At 45.9% G+C, this 19,430-nt stretch overlaps 1 protein-coding gene across 1 annotated transcript in view; it reads left to right on the top strand.

The window, feature by feature from the left end:
* LOC124799063 (proline-rich protein 36-like) overlaps positions 1-19,430 on the top strand; it is a 488,916-nt gene that overhangs the window by 172,181 nt on the left and 297,305 nt on the right. The gene's annotated exons all lie outside the window — the stretch shown is intronic.

Genomic DNA, 19,430 nt, shown 5'->3' with positions numbered 1-19,430 from the left:
AGTCTGGAACCGCGTGACCGCTACGGTCGCAGGTTCGAATCCTGCCTCGGGCATGGATGTGTGTGATGTCCCTAGGTTAGTTAGGTTTAAGTAGTTCTAAGTTCTAGGGGACTGATGACCACAGATGTTAAATCCCATAGTGCTCAGAGCCATTTGAACCCTTTGAACCAAATGCTTCATGAAGTGACCCGATTAAGTTTATTCCCGTATCAGGACTACCCATGGAGGCAACACACTGGACCCGCATTTACGTTTTCCGCGGTTTAGTTAAATCGACGAATGGTTACCTTTAAAATGTGTATAGATAATTTCTATTCCCAATCTCATCATATCAGAGCGTGTTTTCCTACGTCAACGTCTTTTTCTTTGTCATGGCATTAAGCTGAACTCATTTTAATCAGAAAGCAGTGCGAAATTGAGAGAAATTATGTCAGTCATCATGTCAGATGAGCACTATGTACCGTGAGTCCCCTGGAGCTCTACAGATGCCGAGACACATCGTCTCTTTGGGCTGGAGCGAGCAGCCACCAAACGGCGCCTTCATTCGCCTCTCCAGAGGAGTTTCGAGGTCGATGAACCGTGTACGGCACGACAAAACCACAGGCATGCCTTTCGTCTGTGGCGAACACACAACTCCTGGCCATCGCTACACGTTCTGTCAACAGCCATTCCGCTACCTCACCGTATTCCTGCGCTTAAAACACGTAGCGAACCAGTCAACATCGACCAGACACCATTCTCAATCCGAATTTATCACGTCGTCGTCATCGTTGACAATACGGATTAGATCTACGGCCTGTTCCACCTCCGAATTGTTCACGCCATCTAAGATTGTATACGCTGGGGTTCTTATATTGTCTAGTGCTTCCTATAATATTTTTCTTTTCTTCCTGTAATAAGTGAGTAAATTAAACTCGTTCTGTTAACAGTTATCTGTGCAAGTGTAAAAATAGTCTGAACGTAGTCATCCTTTCTAAAGCCATGTTTGATGTCTGACATACTGTGTATCAACAATAGTGCCTATTCTTTTATTAACTACGTTGGCATATTCTTTGTAACAAGACTTTGGGATAATTATTCCTCTGTAATTTGTACAAAATGGTATCACATTTCTCATACAGTGCGTATATTGCAGCTCCATTCTAATCTTCTGGTGCATACACTGCCTGGCAAGAAGTGTTCATAACTCTCAGAAGCTTCAGTAACAAGCTATGTGACGCATATTTGTTTTGTTTCATACTGATAATGCCAGTGCGTGGTGATTACTTACTTTACGCATCTTTAATGGAATTCTTTTATTGATATCATTTAAACGTACTTTAATTTCGGTGTGTTCTTCGTTACTGGTCCATAAGGATACAAAATAATTTGGCATTTTGTACAGGAGTTCCACCGAAGAGTGAAGTCCACGACGGTTACTGCGGGCTTTTCGACCCGTAAGACTGTACTTTGTACGCTAACGTCGCTCATATGCCAGGAATAAAATCAGTCTTGCAACTGTTTGGTCAGACGGCACATGTGTAGGATTTTTATAAGTTAAGTGTTAGTGCGTCTCTCTATCAGTGGCCACATAAGAAAAATGTAAATTTTATCACTGATGATACTTTTCTCATGCACTACTGGCCGTTAAAATTGCTGCACCAAGAAGAAATGCAGATGATAAACGGGTATTCGTTGGACAAATATATTATACTAGAACTGACACGTGATTACATTTTCACGCAATTTGGGTGCATAGATCCTGAGAAATCAGAACCCAGAACAACCATCTCTGACCGTAATAACGGCTTTGATACGCCTGGGCATTGAGTCAAACAGAGCTTTGATGGCGTGTACAGGTACAACCGCCCATGCAGCTTCAACACGATACCACAGTTCATCAAGAGTATTGCCTGGCGTTTTGTGACAAACCAGTTGCTCGGCCACCATTGACGAGACGTTTTCAATTGGAGAGAGATCTGGAGAATGTGCTGGCCAGGGCAGCAGTCGAACATTTTCTATATCCAGAAAGGCCCGTACAGGACCTGCAACATGCGGTCGTGCATTATCCTGTTGAAATGTAGGGTTTCGCAGGGATCAAATGAAGGGTAGAGCCACGGGTCGTAACGACCAATGTTCAAAGTGCCGTCAGTGCGAACAAGAGGTGACCGAGACGTGTAACCAATGGCACCCCATACCATCACGCCGGGTGATACGCCAGTATGGCGATGACGAATACACGCTTCCAATGTGCGTTCACCGCGATGTCGCCAAACACGGATGCGACCATCATGATGCTCTAAACAGAACCTGGATTCATCCAAAAAAATGACGTTTTGCCATTCGTGCACCCAGGTTCCTCGTTAAGTACACCATCGCAGGCGCTCCTGTCTTGTGATGAAGCGTCAAGGGTAACCGCAACCATGGTCTCCTAGCTGATAGTTCATGCTGCTGCAAACGTCGTCGAACTGTTGGTGCAGATGGTTGTTGCCTAGCAAACGTCCCCATCTGTTGACTCTGGGATCGAGACGTGGCTACACGATCCGTTACAGCCATGCGGATAAGATGCCTGTCATCTCGACTGCTAGTGATACGAGGCTGTTGGGATCCAGCACGGCGTTCCGTATTACCCTCCTGAGCACACCGTTTCCGTATTCTGCTAACAGTCATTGGATCTCGACCAACGCGAGTAGCAATGTCGCGATACGATAAACCGCAATCGCGATAGGCTGCTATCCGACCTTTATCAAAGTTGGAAACGAGATAGTTTGCATTTCTCCTCCTTACACGAGGCATCACAACAACATTTCACCAAGCAACGCACGTCAACTGCTGTTTGTGTGGGAGAAATCGGTTGGAAACTTTCCTCATGTGAGCACGTTGTAGGTGTCGCCACCGGCGCCAACCTTGTGTGAATGCTCTGAAAAGCTGATCATTTGCATATCACAGAATCTTCTTCCTGACAGTTAAATTTCGCGTCTGTAGCACGTCATCTTCGTGGGGTAGCAATTTTAATGGCCAGTAGTGTAAAAGGCGGAACGTGTCTGGGAAGTTAAACAGTAATAGTGGAGTAAGAAACAAACAAATGTTTCAACCCCATGCTCCAATCTAGCGCAGTTGGCACATCTGCCCACATATAACAATTCGTCTGCCCAGGGAACTGCGGAGTCAAAGCGTAACGTGTGGATCGTCCTCACTGCACTTGCGTCGAACCAGGTATGAGCTAGCGATAGCGGTTATCGCCGAAACAACCGGTTTTAGGTTATATCGGTTTTTTCCACGCCAGTTTAACCTTACTGTTAATGTTATTTTGCTAGAGACGGCCGAAATGCACGCTATAAGCTCACGCAGGATGGCGTGAAGTCTGAAACAGGATACGTAATGAATGCTATAAAGAAAAGTACGTAGCTTCCGGAATACTTAACTTTAATTCATCATTTGTATACATCGTTCTTGATGAGACATGCTTCATACGATAACTATCAATTGCTATGGCGCCTTGCTAGGTCGTAGCCATTGACTTAGCTGAAGACTATTCTAACTATCTTCTCTGCAAATAAACGAGGCTTCGTCAGTGTTGCATCGCTAGCTAAGTCGTCCGTATAACTGGGGCGAGTGCTAGTAAGTCTCTCGAGACCTGCCGTGTGGTGGCGCTCGGTCTGCTATCACTGACAGTGGCGACACGCGGGTCCGACATGTACTAATGGACCGCGGCCGATTTAAAAGCTACCACCTAGCAAGTGTGGTGTCTGGCGGTGACACCACATTCCTCCCCCGCAAATCGGCGTACGGTTGTGTTATAAGGCTTCCGCCCGCCGTGGAGAGGACCCCATGTTGGCGTATGCGACGAGGTGGGGAGCCTAACAACAGGCGAGGCTGTGCCACCCGCACCCGGCCATTCGGTCCGAGGGGAGCTAAGAAACGCCTGAAAACCTAGTCCAGGGTGCACGCCAACATGCGGTGTATGCGCCCGTAAAGAGACAGGAGGGGCCGAAGGGTCGACCTCCATCGCGTCGGGGTACCCGACGCGCGAAGACGACATCTGGTCCGGAGCGGGCAAAAGGTCCATGTCGGAGGACAGCTGGTCACGGGAAGCGATCGGCGGCGCGGGACCCATGGAGGCGCGTGGCGGCTGCCGCGTAGCGTGCACTACGGGCGGCGCCGGCGGGAGAACAGGCGACGGTGGCGGCGGCGGCGGCGCGTCGCTATGGGGCAAAATGGAAGGCAGCGTCGGTAACACCTGGGGATGAGGCGAGCCAGTAGATGGGTCCCCAGGGCGCTGACCGGACGGCACCGTCACTGAAAGCAGACGGGGAGCGGCAGAACCCTTGCGACGACAGAGGCGCAGATGATTGAGATGCCGACGCACCTCACCAGAGGCCCCCAAAACCAGATACATAGCGCGGCCGAGGCAGCGAAGAATACGCCCTGCGAGCCAACGCCGTGAACCTCGATAGTTGCGATTGTATACAACGTCGCCTGGAGCAAAAACAGGAGTCTGCCGCTGCACAGGAACCTGATGCGGCGGATGCAGCAAAGACATCAATGTTCGATGAGGACGACCGTGGAGCAACTCAGCCGGTGAGCGACCATTTCGGGGCTGAGAGCGATACGATGACAAAAAGAGCAACAACGCGTCCTCCCGAGAATGCGACTCTTTCAACTTCAACATCTGTGACTTGAAAGTCCGGACCAATCGTTCAGCGGCACCGTTTGATTGAGGCGAAAACGGCGCGGATGTCAGATGTTGAATACCATTGGCTTTGCAGAATGACTGAAATTCTGCGGACATGAATTGTGGGCCATTGTCGGAAACAATAGTCTGTGGAAGACCTTCAATGCAAAAGATAGCAGATAACGCTTGGATGGTGGCAGATGACGTCGTGGAAGACAACCGGACAACAAAAGGAAAATTACTGAATGAATCGACAACAACCAACCATCGAGCATTCCAGAAGGGACCAGCAAAATCGATGTGTAAGCGTTGCCAAGGGGAAGTGGCTTTCGGCCACGCAAAGAATTTCCGCGGTGGGGCGGATTGTTGTTCGGCCACCTCGTCGCACACGCCAACATGGGGTCCTCTCCACGGCGGGCAGAAGCCTTATAACACAACCGTCCGCCGATTTGCGGGGGAGGAATGTGGTGTCACCGCCAGACACCACACTTGCTAGGTGGTAGCTTTTAAATCGGCCGCGGTCCATTAGTACATGTCGGACCCGCGTGTCGCCACTTGTTATTTTGCTAGAGACGGCCGAAATGCACGCTATAAGCTCACGCAGGATGGCGTGAGGTCTGAAACATGATACGTAATGAATGCTATAAAGAAAAGTACGTAGCTTCTGGAATACTTAACTTTAATCCATCATTTGTATACATCGTTCTTGATGAGACATGCTTCATACGATAACTATCAATTGCTATGGCACCTTGCTAGGTCGTAGCCATTGACTTAGCTGAAGGCTATTCTAACTATCTTCTCTGCAAATGAACGAGGCTTCGTCAGTGTTGCATCGCTAGCTAAGTCGTCCGTACAACTGGGGCGAGTGCTAGTAAGTCTCTCGAGACCTGCCGTGTGGTGGCGCTCGGTCTGCTATCACTGACAGTTAAAACTTCTCAAAATAACAGGTTTCCGAAATAACCGATTTTCGGTTTTTATTCTTATTAATTCCTGTAACATACGTAAAATCGGAGAGAGATTGAATAACTTTTAATCTCAGTTTCAAGATACATAGAATCAAAATATTAAATTAAACAGGCAAATAAAATAAAACTTTGTCTGTCCACTGTTCGCAGGTTTTCTCGAATATTGGTAAGTGGTTGGATGTTACAAAAAATCGCCAGTGTTGTGCTGTAGGGATGGTGCCGTTCTGTAATACAACTACCGTGTGACGATAACAGCGAAATACTACCACATAGACCAGACAGGGCAAGTCGAGTACACCGCGTGAACACGAGTACAATGCAGCAGGCTACGCCACATGGTAACTGGTACATTATTGTCTCGGCAATGCTGTTCCAAGTCTTACGTGATAAGTTTATCGCTCGTTTCTGTCAGCGTTGTTATTAAAACAACACTGACTGCTTTTCCCATTTTCTATAATAACGCAATATTTCAATGCGATGTAAACTTTACGAATAAAAACTACTCGTTCTTTAAAAATAGGTTTATTTAAAAACGAAAAATTTTAGCACTGCTACTATGGATAATTGATATTTCGGTTACTTTACACATTAGGAGCAAAAAAATGTGAAACATCTATTATAATCTAGACCAAAGACATACCAAAAAATACCGGTTACTTACAATTAAAATGCCGGTATCAGTTTTAGCCGGTCGGTTTTTCCCGTCCCCAGGTTATGCTGCCCGGGTGTCAGACTGCTGAACAGAGATGCTAGAGAGCCCGCATTCGGCGTGCTGTGGGAGAAGTCTGGAGGTTCGCAAACCGGAAGCCGAGCTGGGCTGCCCTTCCCACGGGCCACGAGCCACAGGTTCACGGCCGTCCCTCGCGGAGACGTCACTTCCAGAACGAAGCGCGGGAGCATCCCACGACGGAACAACTTAGCAGCGTGCTTCGCGCGAAACCAAGTTCTAATATCTCGGACCGTTTCTTCGCCCTCACATATTTATCTGCTCTCTTGAACGCCTTGTTGATCTGTTATGATCTTATCAATACTCCAGAAACTTCTTTGAGGAATAACATCACCAATTCTTCAACAGCAGTAGTGCTTTTCAATAGCCTGGAAGGCGCTCGGAAAAAATTTCTACCGACACACATTTAATCCCTGATTAGTGTACATCCACACTATCGACAGTTAACACGTCGACTGCGACGACGCCACCGGCGAACACAGCAAGTCTCACGCTTCACTCTGTTTAGTACAGGTTTTAGTGCACTAGTGTACATCAATTTGTATTTATTGACTGTGATGACGCCGTTATACATGGAATCCGGTGCAACAACTTGATCAACGTTTTGCAATTCGTTCTTTTACGCCATTACTTCCAACAGAGTTTTAGTTATTTATTTCTACGAAATTTCAACTTCACTCAACGTTCATTATTAAGTTGACTGCTAGTTCATAGTTTGATGTGAACAGTGACGTCTGCTTTTTATATACACTGACGGAAAAAATCGCGAAACCAACAAATAATTAATGTAGAGTAATGAAATTTTGTCAATACATTTGTCTAGATAACATATGCAAGAGATACATCACAAGATCACAGCTTAATGTAAATGCGAGATAAGCCATTGCAAATGTGAAATGCTGATACATTGCTGGCCGGAGTGGCCAAGCGGTTCAGTCTGGAACCGCACGACCGCTACGGTCGCAGGTTCGAATCCTGCCTCGGGCATGGATGTGCATGATGTCCTTAGGTTAGTTAGGTTTAAGTAGTTCTAAGTTCTTGCGGACTGATGACCTCAGAAGCTAAGTCCCATAGTGCTCAGAGCCATTTGAACCATTTTTTTACTGATACATTAATAGCCGGTGTAATCACCAGAATGTTGAATGCAAGCATGCATCCATTGTGTTATGCAGGTACCAGATGTCACTTTGTGGCATGGAATTCCATGCCTGTCCCGTTCGGTCGCCCAATACATGGACGGTTACTGCTGGTTGTGGATGGCGATGGACCTGTCGTCCGATGATATCCCATATGGTGATCGAGCAGGCAAATGCGTCATGTCGACACTCTGTAGAGCATGTTGGGCTATATCAGCGGTATGTAGGCGAGCGTTATCCTGTTGGAAAACACGCCATGGAATGACGTTCTATGCGCTACAGTCTGGAACCGCGCGACCGCTACGGTTGCAGGTTCTAATCCTGCCTCGGTCATGGATGTGTGTGATGTCCTTAGGTTAGTTAGCTTTAAGTAGTTCTAAGTTCCAGGGGACTGATGACATCAGAAGTTAAGTCCCATAGTGCTCAGAGCCATTTGAACCATTTTTGAATGACGTTCATGAATGGCATTACAACACCTCAGTCTCCAGATTGTCGTACAAATTTGCAGTCAGGATCCTTAGGCAACTACGAGAGTGCTCCTGTTGCCATACGAAATCGCCCCTCCCCCCTTCCCCAAGTCATAACTCCAGGCACAGGTCCAGTATGTTTACTATGCAGACAGGGTGATTGCAGGCCCACAACTAGCCTCTTTCCAACCTAAACACGGCCATCACTGGCACACAGGCAGAACCAGCTTTCATCATAAAACACAACAGATCTCCAACCCGCCCCAGAACTGTTTGTTGTGCCACTGTGGTTCCAACTGCTTCTCGAATTACTGATGCAGATGCAGTAGCATGCTCCAGAGCCATAAGCCGAACACAGTGATCCTCCCTGTCGGTGGTAGCACGTGGCTGTCCGGAGCCTGGTCTACTTGCGGTTGTACATTCTCGTGACCAATGCTGACATCAGTAATGTACGGTGGCTACATTCCTGCCAAGTCTTTCTGTAGTATAACAGAAGGAATATCTTTTCGTGGGCCTATTACACGACCTAGTTCAAACTAAGAGAGGTGTTGATAATGGCGATTCTCTCCCCTTAAAGGCACTCTTGACTGATATCAACTCACCATGTCCAATTTGAAAGGTAACTAATGCTCACGACCGTTACAGCGTCTATTTACAGCAAACCTGCTTTGTATCCTCATAGTGGCGCTACTGGTGCCAGCCTTAAGCGAAATCTGAATAGACATCGCCTTTCAGAAGTAGAAACACGCCTACCAACTTTAATTTACGCTTCACAACTTCTTTTTTTCGTCAGTGTAATACGAGTGTAAACTAAAATCAAGAACTACCAGCCTCAGGGAAATGACATGGAAGGACTAGGCCACTTTAACTGCCGTCATTAATTCTTGGACAACAATGTACATACTGGTAAGCCGGGCGGAGTGGCCGAGTGGTTCTAGGCTCTACAGTCTGGAACCGCGCGGCCGCTGCGGTTGCAGGTTCTAATCCTGCCTCGGGCATGGATGTGTGTGATGTCCTTAGGTTAGTTAGGTTTAATTAGTTCTAAGTTCTAGGGGACTGATGACCTCAGATGTTAAGTCCCATAGTGCTCAGAGCCATTTGAACCAATACATACTGGTAACAACAGGTCCCCTTTGAAAAACAAGCAGGAAAATTTGAAATTCATTTGTCGTTACAGACATAAACGCGTTCAAAATGATGAATGACACAGCTGTTGCATTACAATAATAATAATAACCTCAAACAAATTCAATAGATAAAATCCTAACAATAATGGCCCTTTAAATTTTTTTAAATTAAACATTTTTAAATAAACATCTACTTAAAATAATTAAAACAGCTCTAGATAAACTCCTTCAAGCCAATTCGAATCCAAGATATTGGGCAGACTCCAAAAAGACAAATATTAACTAAAATAACTCCTGGCTTTTAGGGGCTACTGAAAAAATTTATAATAAAACTTAGAACAAGGATACAATGTGTGTTAAACATTGAAGTGAAGATTTCTTGCATGAAGCCAGTAAATCAAGGGCCCCCTGGCCGACAGCAAAATTTCGTTTACAGTGCAAGTCAGGTAACAAAAGATACTCAACTTGAGCGCAAGCAGCCAGGACGCGCGACTGGAATCAAATAGCAATGAAATTACAATTAACTCAATACAATTAAATGAATAACCTTAGCTGCATACAGGCGTCGATTTACGTCAACGGGGACAGTTGAAAATGTGTGCCCTGCCCGGGACACGAACTCGGGATATCCTGCTTACATAGAAGACGCTGTAACCAACTTTTTTTTTCTTTGTTGACCGTTGTGTTAGGTCGTTGCGGACGTCACATGACATCATTCGTTTGTTGAACCTTCCACTCAGTTTTTTATTACAGAGGCCAACCAGCTCTCTGACCGAACGCGCTGAGCTACCGTGCCGGCATCTGAGCCAAAGAGGACACAGAGGGCAGTGCGACTGCAGGGATTTATCACTGGAACACCTCCCGTGAGACCCACATTCCCAACTTATTGTCCCGCACTATATTCGTAGTGCCCCTGCCCATTACAATCATTACTCGCGGCTTTACCGATTCCCGTAAGAGTTCGGGCACTGTTTGTGCATTCGCACATAAGATGGTCAAATGGCCGGTGAGCCTTAACTATATATAAGAAGATGGTGTGTGTTCTCTCGGACATGTCCGAAAGAACAGAGACCATCTTCATATATAAACAAATAGCAAGCCGTACCAGGAAATACTCGAGAGCCGCGTACACGGCCACAAGTCAGCCAGGCCCACACGGCAACAAGCCGCCGATATGAAAAACTCTCCCAGCAGCTTGGTAAGTGCTGTTAACAAACAGGAAAGATAAGTGTCTGACTGGATTATACTACAAGTACGGTTATGGTTTAACCCTGATTCCACTTATAAAGCCTTTTATATAAACTGATACGCCCTCGGAAATAAGCTTCACTAACAGAGAACTACTGAAATGGAGCTGTAATCTCTTCCAGGAAGGAATATAACAACTCGCTAGGGTCTTGCCATTATCCGGAGCTCACAACATGCTTAAATAGTTGGATAATAGTGATACCAGAGAGCCTACCAGCTTCTAAAACATAGTGAAAACAAATTTAGACACCGCTGAATTTTAAAATGAACACAGTTTTTTAAAAAAATAAGACAAAGTAGATGAAGCGTAGGCCCCTAATATAATTATGTGTGACACCTGAGCACATTACATAATCAAAATGACATTAACCATGGCAGTTTTTTTGAGAATATAACACAAGTCACTTCAAAATCACGAAGAAAATAAAGGGCAACACACTAGTCCTAGAACCGCAGGGTCAGATAATAAGGCGTGCATGACTACTCAATGAACATTAACATGAACATCTGCTCAAACTGCTCGTGGAGCGGGAAATCTGTGCACACAGCTGAACAACTAGTTGCGCGCAACGTAAGCAAACCAAACCTTGTGCCTCCTTCCCAGTCCTGGCGAAGAAGAGTGAACAACGACCCAGGAAAGGCGTCATGCCGATTCGCACCGCATGTGCGTTGCTCCAAGCACTCAAGCACTGCTGCTGCCCCTAGCGCACTGTACGGAAACTTCCCTCCCCCCCCCCCCCCCCCTCAACTGCCTGCGCCGCGCTCTTTGGAGGCATCTCCCCAGACGCGAGTCTAGTGGCGGCTTTTGAAGAACAGGCGAGCAGCGAAACTGCACAACAAGGGAGTGACCCCCCCCCCCCCCCCCCCAGGTGAGACACAACTAAAAGTTATAGATAGTTGGAAGGAGAAATGAGCCGCCACGGCTCAACCTCCCCCACTAAAGCCAAGCCCCACTTCCTTTTAAGAGAAGGAGGGAAAGAAATCACCTACCCTCAAGATTTTCCCAGTTACCACGCTGCGCACTAGCAGATCAACCGGACTTCAGATGTTAACAATTGCACAGGGTCCCGCAAACCTAGAAACAAGCTTCCTGGCAATACCATTACCCTTATAACCACGAATGCTATGAGTCCGAACAAAAGCCTTATCCCCAACTCAGCCCCAAAAGGGTCTCCTTCCCTGATTATACCGTCTCTCTTGACCGCAGTGGACTAGGTCGATGTTTTTCCTGGCTCTATCCCAGTTTCCCTCAATCAGAAAAGTGGTAATCCGCTCAGGTAATATATTGTTTATACTTCACAAATTATCCGGGAACATCAAAGGAGCATGAATTACTTTAGAAGCCCTATGCTGTGCCAAATTGAAGGTACATTAATCCAAGGGGTAGAAACACCCCATTTGGTCTGATTCTTATCATCGTTAATAATTAAGGGGACCTTAAGATTACGATTAACCCTCTCCGAAAAGAAAGACTGAGGGTAATAGAGGGTGGTCGCAATGTGCTTAATGGTATTACCAAAACAAAACTGTGCAACTTCTCGTGGCGCAAAGGTGTGGGCATAGTCACTGACAAGAGCCTTTGGAGGACCGAACCAGGAAAATGTTTGATTTAAATGACGAATAGTTAGAGAGGCTGAAATCCCAATAATTTGTGCAAAAACTACACCAAACAAGAAAAGGCGTCCACGACAACTAATATATAACGGTTCACAGCTTTTGTTTGAGGCAGGGGACCCACATAATCAATTAACACTTTATCATAGGTCTTTGCTCCCGCTCGGAATGTAATAATCCTTTATGTGAATTGGAATTGGGCTTCGCCATTTTGCAGGCTTCACACTCCTGAACTAATCGGCGAATATCCTTATACAAGGACGGCCATGTAAGATAAGCACGGATCTTAGCGAGGGTTTTATAGAGGTCCGATGCCAACCTAATCAGGAACTATAAAAATAACAAAATACAGATGGCACCAATTCAACTAGTAAACAAAGTTTAGGATCGGCGAATTTCCCAACTTCACCACAAATAATACCCTTTCTCAGGGAATAACTGGGAAGTTGCTCATCTGCTAACAACCTCCTTGTTATTGGACCTAAATAAATGTCTCGGTCCCGCTTTTTCCTGAGATCAGAAAATAATTGAGCTATCTCAGTTAAGATATTAAGAACGGAAGAGCGGATGACAGAACAACACTCCCCGGATTCGTGTGTACCCTCCTCAAACATGGCTGAGTGCATCGGCCACCTAGTTATCTCAACCGCTGATTCTTGAAACGAAAGGCAGATATACGTTTCGCTCATCTCGCAATCTTGCCTGTGTTGTTGGGCAAGCCAAAACCCAACTTATGCTCTCGTTGTCAGCCTCTTGGTCAAATTCTCTGTGTTCAAGATAAACGTTTCAAGCTCGAACAGGATATCCAAAGCTTCACACTCATACACCGAATACTTAAGTTCAGGTCCCGCCAAGCATCACCAGGCAAAGGCTGTCTCTCACCTGAGTCTTCCCGTAAAAGGACTGTGGCCACCCCGGAATTCCACGCGTCAGCCTGGAGAATGAATCTCCTTTCAAAATTAGAAACCGCTAATACTGGCGGCTTACTTAGAGCCATCATAATCGCCTCAAATGCCGCCTGCTGGCTCTCAGCCAAACAAATTCCCGTCCCTTCTTAAGAAGATCGCTAAGACGGGCAGCTAACTGAGTCATGCATGGATACCAGTTTTACAGCAAACAAGCCTCTTTTCAGACTAAAGTATAGCAACGTGGCACGTACAAGCTTCCTCGGCCATGAAAAATGTGTTTGTTCTCTTGAGCGTTCCATCGATTTCACATTCGCGTGACTGTCATGGAACCCCGCCCAGTGAGAGGGTCTCTGGTAATCCATCAAGGAAAGTGGGGCAGCAGCCGGCCTGAAGAACTTAAATAATGATAACAAAACCAACAGCTGTACTGGAATATAACGTTCTTTATTCTTTTTAGCACATGCTACCAGTTTCGACACCAAATGGTGTCATCTTCAGGTCCCAAGCGCCACCTGCTATCCACAACTACAATAACAAGAACTAAGCAAGTCTTCCAGTGGTAACAGCTATGAAGAATGTACGCCAGTATGTGCATCGAGCCGAGTCGTATGCAGGGAGGCCAAAATTAACTGGCTTCCGTACCTTCGTAGCTGTAACAATTACCGCAGGGTCAGACGACGACTGTCACGATCGTGCCACAAGGATTTCTGACAGTTGCCGGTGACGTTTCTCCTTCTTCCTCGCGGACAACACGATTTTCTCACAAAGAACCAACATTAAAATGTAATTTGTGAATGAGAAACCTGCTGCGTAATCTTTCCTTGAACACAGAATGAAGATTGCGTTACTCGTAACTACTCTGTGTCGTTGTTCGAAATGTTAATCAGTTACATGCATTGCAATTCATAGTAATGCGAAATTTGTTGCATCTCATTTTCATATGCTGTAATTTCATGGCCAGCTGTGTATTTTGTCCAGTTCTTACGTATCAGACATTTTCTACGCTATTTCGTACATTATTCTTTTTCCAACCGTACTTTCAAATTTTATTCATGACATTTCATGAGCTTCTCAGAAGACTCTGGCCATCTTTCAAGGATATCATACAAACAACTAATTTTCTGGGTTTTATGTTTTTATTTTTGCACTGTGTTGGTCGAATTACCAACTCCAGTGACGATCCAGTCATCACTTTGGCCGGGTTTGGGTTCCAAGCAATAACTTCATTTATTTACCCATTCGGGATCAACTTGTGACGGCCAGGAACTTGGACCCTAAGGTACCTCCTCCAATTTGTTTACGTTCTGCGTGTTATAGTGCTGTTGAGCATTGTACCTTGTACATACGCCACTCAAGACTTGCTGACAGTTTGGACGTTATGAACAGTGTCCTTCAAATCGTCTATTCTCCGATAAAGTTTCGTCGTTCTTTTCCTAATAGCTTCAGTGATGATGTCCACGCGCAGTTCGGGGTGGAGGTCGGCAATGGGCGCGAGCCTAATCATACCAAGTACCCAGAGAAGTACACTGACGGAAAAAAAATCTCAGCAGCAAGAAGCAATGGTGCGACGTAAACGACAGTTGGTAGGCGTGTTTCTACGCTTTAAAGATGACGTCTACTAAAAATTTGCGCCGGTCGCATAAGACTGGCGCAAGAAGCGCCGCTATGAGGATCCAAATCAGGTTTGCTTTAAATATACCCTGTAATGATCTTGAGCGTGAGTTACCTTCGAGATTGGACGTCGAGAGTTGACGCTAGTCGAGAATGCCTTTGAGGCGACGAAGACGCCGTTATCATCACTTCACTGAATTTAACTAAGGTCGTGTAATAGGGCTACGAGAAGTTGGATGTTCCTTCAGCGAAACTGCAGAAAGACTTGTTAGGCATGTAACCACTGTAGATTACCGCTGGCAGCGAAGGTCACGAGAATGTACAGTATCAAGAAGACCGATCTCCGGTCGGTCACATGGCACAACCGAGAAGGAAGACCATCGTGTTCCGCTAGTGGCTCTGGCATATCGTACTGCATGTGCAGCAGTAATCTGAGCAGCAGTTGGCACCACTGTGACACAACGAACTGTTACAAGTAAAGAAAAACGCCGAGCCAGACACCGTGTAGCGCGCATTCCTCTGAGCCCAAACCACCGACATTTGCGACTTCAGTGTGTCAGCCGAGAGCTAATTGGATGGCAGGGTGGGGGTCTGTTGTAGTAATCTCGCTACATACCGCTGTTGTAACCCAACATGCGCTACAGAGTGTCGACATGTGGCCTTGGCCTGCTCGATCACCAGACCTGTCTCTGATCGATCAAATATGGAACATCATCGGACAACTCCAGCAACGTCCAGAACCAGCATTAACCGTCCTTGTACTGAGCGACCTACTGCAACAGGAACGGAACTCCATCCCACAAACTAACATCCAGCACCTGTACAACACAATTCATGCACATTTGAAAGCTTGCATTCTACATTCTGGTGGTTACAGCGGTTGTTAATGTACCAGCATTTCACACTTGGAATGGCTTATCTTGCGTTTACATTATCCTGTGATCTTGAAATGTTTAACACCGAAATACGTTACCTAGAAAGATGTATTCCCGAAATTTCATTAGTCTACAATAATTATGTTTTGGCGTTGCACTTTTTTCCGTCAGTGTACATTGATTTGGAGTATATGAATGCATTTGCTTTCAAAGGTCTAAATCCCATACTGAGCTGCCATATACGAGGGTCACTCCAAAAGAAATGCACACTATTTTTTTAAGTCCATCTTTTATTCTACATGTTTGAAAGTTTTACAGTGTGTAGATACATCCTTTAGGAACAATATTTTCATTTCTCCACATAATTTCCATCCCTCTCAACTGCCTTACGCCATCTTGGAACCAGCGCCTGTATACCCGAACGGTAAAATTCTGGACCAACCTGTTGGAGCCACTGTTTGGCAGTGTGCACAAGGGAGTCATCATCTTCAAACCTTGTTCCACGAAGAGAGTCTTTCAGTTTCCCAAAGAGACGATAGTCACATGGAGCCAGGTCAGGACTATAAGGCGGGTCTTCCAGTGTTGTCCATCCGAGTTTTGTGATCGCTTCCATGGTTTTTTGACTGACATGTGGGCCGGGCATTGTCTTGCAACAGCAAAACATCCTGCTTTTACCGATGTGGTGGAACACGACTCAGTCGGGCTTGAAGTTTCTTCAGTGTCATCACATATGCATCAGAATTTATAGTGGTTCCACTAGGCATGATGTCCACAAGCAAGAGTCCTTCGGAATCGGAAACACCGTAGCCATAACTTTTCCAGCAGAAGGTGTTTTGAATTTTTTTCTTGGATGAATTTGCATGACACTCCACTGATTGCCTCTTCGTCTCTGGTGAAAAATGATAGAGCCATATTTCATCACCTGTCACAATTCATCACCTGTCAAGAAATTCATCTCCACCATTCTCGTACTGTTCCAGAAGTTCGCTGCATACCATTTATCTTGTTTCTTTGTGAGCCACTGTCAACATCCTGGGAACCCACTTGGCACAAACGTTTTTTAACGCCAACTCTTTCAGTATTCTGCAAACACTTCCTTCCCCTATCCCAACGTAGCGTGACAATTCGTTCACTGTGATGCATCTGTCAGCAGTCACCAATTAGATAACTCTCTGCACATTGTCTGGAGTGTGTGCAATACGAGGCCTGCCGCTGCGAGGACAATCCTCAATATTGCCGTGCCCGCTTTCATCACGTAACCTGCGTGCCCACCGACTAACTGTACTGCGATCGACAGCAGCATCTGCGTACACCATTTTAAACCTCTTGTGGATGTTTCCCACTGTCTCGTTTTCACAGCACAGGAATTCTATGACAGCACGTTGCTTCTGACGAACGTCAAGTGTAGCAGCCATCTTGAAGACATGCTGTGACGGCGCCACTCACGGGAACAGGTTGAACTAAGTTTGGAAACAAGCGGAAAGGATGTATCCACACACTGTAAAGCTTTCACACATGCAGAATGAAAACTGTATTTTTGCAAAAATAGTGTGCATTTCTTTTGGCGTGACCCTCGTAAAATCTTTGAAATTACTGTTGTTTGTAGAATCACAGTTGGGCCAATGTATTTAAATGCTTGTTGACAAAAAATGGCTCTAGTTGCTTCGCCATGCCACACGCCTTGTTCTTGAAAGACTCAAAGTTGTTATCCCAAATAGGTAACTGTTCTACTCCAAGAAAGTCTTTTCCATGCAATCTCAAGTTGATAGTAAACTGAGGTCGTTTTTTACTTAAGTAAATCGACGTCGTCTTCGCCAGGTTCAATTGGACCTTGTCAGTTTTGCACCAAACAACTGTCGCATCCATTTTGGTTGAAATCGACAAATGTATGACGCCCACTAGTGATGAAGACCGTTATCATCGGCAAATTGTGCAATATGAACCTCCTCGACTGTTGTCATGTCGTTAATATAAATACTGAAAATACTGGGGACGGTGAGGACTCTTGGGGAAGTCGTTCTCTGGCCAGTCTTTCATTAGATGACGGGCGCTCAATGGTAACTTGTTTTGTGATTTCTTTCTTTATTTATAGAATGCAGTGCACCTTTGTAACGGTCCAGAACTTAAAGAACGCGGTCGGAGCTAGCGCGTCCTCACTTTGTTTACGTCCGCGCCATCTGGCGGCCGATGAGATGCGAGATAGGGCCGAGGCACGGTCGGCAGCTGCCGCCTGCGTGTGGTCCCAAGGCCTTCATCACCACCAGCGGCCAGCCGAGTTCCCACCCTGGACCTGTCTGCCTATACCTGGACGCCCGCCGCAGACCGCTGCTCCGTCTTCGCTGTTTAGCGAGCACACATCTGTACTGTGCTCATCGCAAGAATAAACCTAAAGTAAACATTATACCAGGTATTCTCGTCGTTTGTTGGAGTCTCATTGAATTTCGTTCCACGTGGAGCGGATGCTAAGCTGTCTCGAGTGCAGTCAAGTGCAGGGTGGCGCACGAAATATGTTACCAATTGTTTCTTTCATAATTTACGACGCGCATTAGATATCCCGCTGGGATCTCTACAGCAGTACCAGCAGAGCTTGGAAAAACAAATGAGTTACGAAATGACGTGTAATTCACGATATTGCCGCTAGGAGACTAGTAAGCAGCAATGGATGACAATGGAAGACTGACGACACAGCAACGATCGGCAATTGTGTTGCTTTTTCATGAAACGAAAAACCTCGTTGTGACTCAGAGGCGTTTTCGACAACAGTTTAACACACGATGGGTCCCTTGCAAGGAGACCATCTACAGGTTGTACGATAAATTTGTACGGGAAGGAACAGTATTGGAAGCGGAGCGACCTCGGCCTAAGCCTGTTTGTTCACTGGAGAATACTGAAATGGTACGAGTTGCTGTACGGAGAAGTCTCGGGAAATCGTGTAGAAAGGAAGCAGTGCGACTGGGAATATCGAGACGCTCCGTTCAACGCATTCTTAAAAGTGACCTCCATATGTACCCATACAAGATGACCTGTGCACAGAAGCTCACTGAAGAACATAAGCAGCAGACACTACTGTTTGCTCAGTGGGCGGAGGATAGGGAAGAAACTCTCCAGAACGTTTGGTTTTCAGACGAGGCGCATTTTCATTTAGACGGTGTGGTTAACAAACAAAATGTACGCTTCTGGGTCACTGAAAACCAACAAGTGCTTCATGAACGACAACATTATGCTCCGAGCATTACAGCGACGGCAGCAATTTCCAGTCACGGACTTATTGGGCCGTTTTTCTTTGAAGAAACTGTGAACAGCGAGCGTTATTTGAGCATGCTTCGCAATAGCTTCATTCCACAGCTTCTTGCTTCTGCGTTGCCCTTCAACACGCACTGGTTCATGCAAGATGGAGCAAGGCCACATATTGCAAACACTGTGTTGGAGTTTTTACTTGAGCATTTAGTCATGCGGATCATTCCACTCAGGTTTCCAGGTCGCTTCAATGACGAACAAAACTGCCCCCCCCCCCCCCCCCCCAAGTAGCCCAGATCTCAATCCATGTGACTTTTTTCTTTGGGGATACCTAAAGGAAAAAATTTTCCCGAAACGTCTATGTGATTTAATGGAGCTCAGAAGACTTATTCTTCAAGCTTGCAGTGAAATTACGGAAGACATGTGCCGTAGGGTAATCACTAACTTCAGTGTTCGTTTGAAGGAAGTTAGGAAACGAAATGGTGGACATATTGAGCATGTGCTGAGTTAGAACAAATCTCCATGGATGGCTCTTTATTGTAGTATATGTTCCTTTCAGATTGTATTGACAATAAAGTTTATATTCAAAAACAAAATGGTAACACATTTCGTGCGCCACCCTGTACGATACTGAGAATGCGTTTCATGCTGTGCGTTGCGCGCACATCGCCTCAACAATAACACGGGACAACAGCTTGTACATCACTGGCTAGACAGCTGGTCCACATAAGCTGCAGTGATGTCAGCAGTCGCAGTTACGACGTAAAAAGAGACGACCATAGAAACAACAGAGTGTAAGTCAAACAGGACTTTACAACTTCGGTACGATATGGAAACTTACTGAGATAACTTGCAGAA

Source organism: Schistocerca piceifrons, chromosome 5, assembly GCF_021461385.2.
Source record: "Schistocerca piceifrons isolate TAMUIC-IGC-003096 chromosome 5, iqSchPice1.1, whole genome shotgun sequence".
Classification (NCBI taxonomy): Eukaryota; Metazoa; Arthropoda; class Insecta; order Orthoptera; family Acrididae; genus Schistocerca; species Schistocerca piceifrons.
Note: the sequence above shows the minus strand (reverse complement) of the source record. Positions and strands in the feature narration are given on the sequence as shown.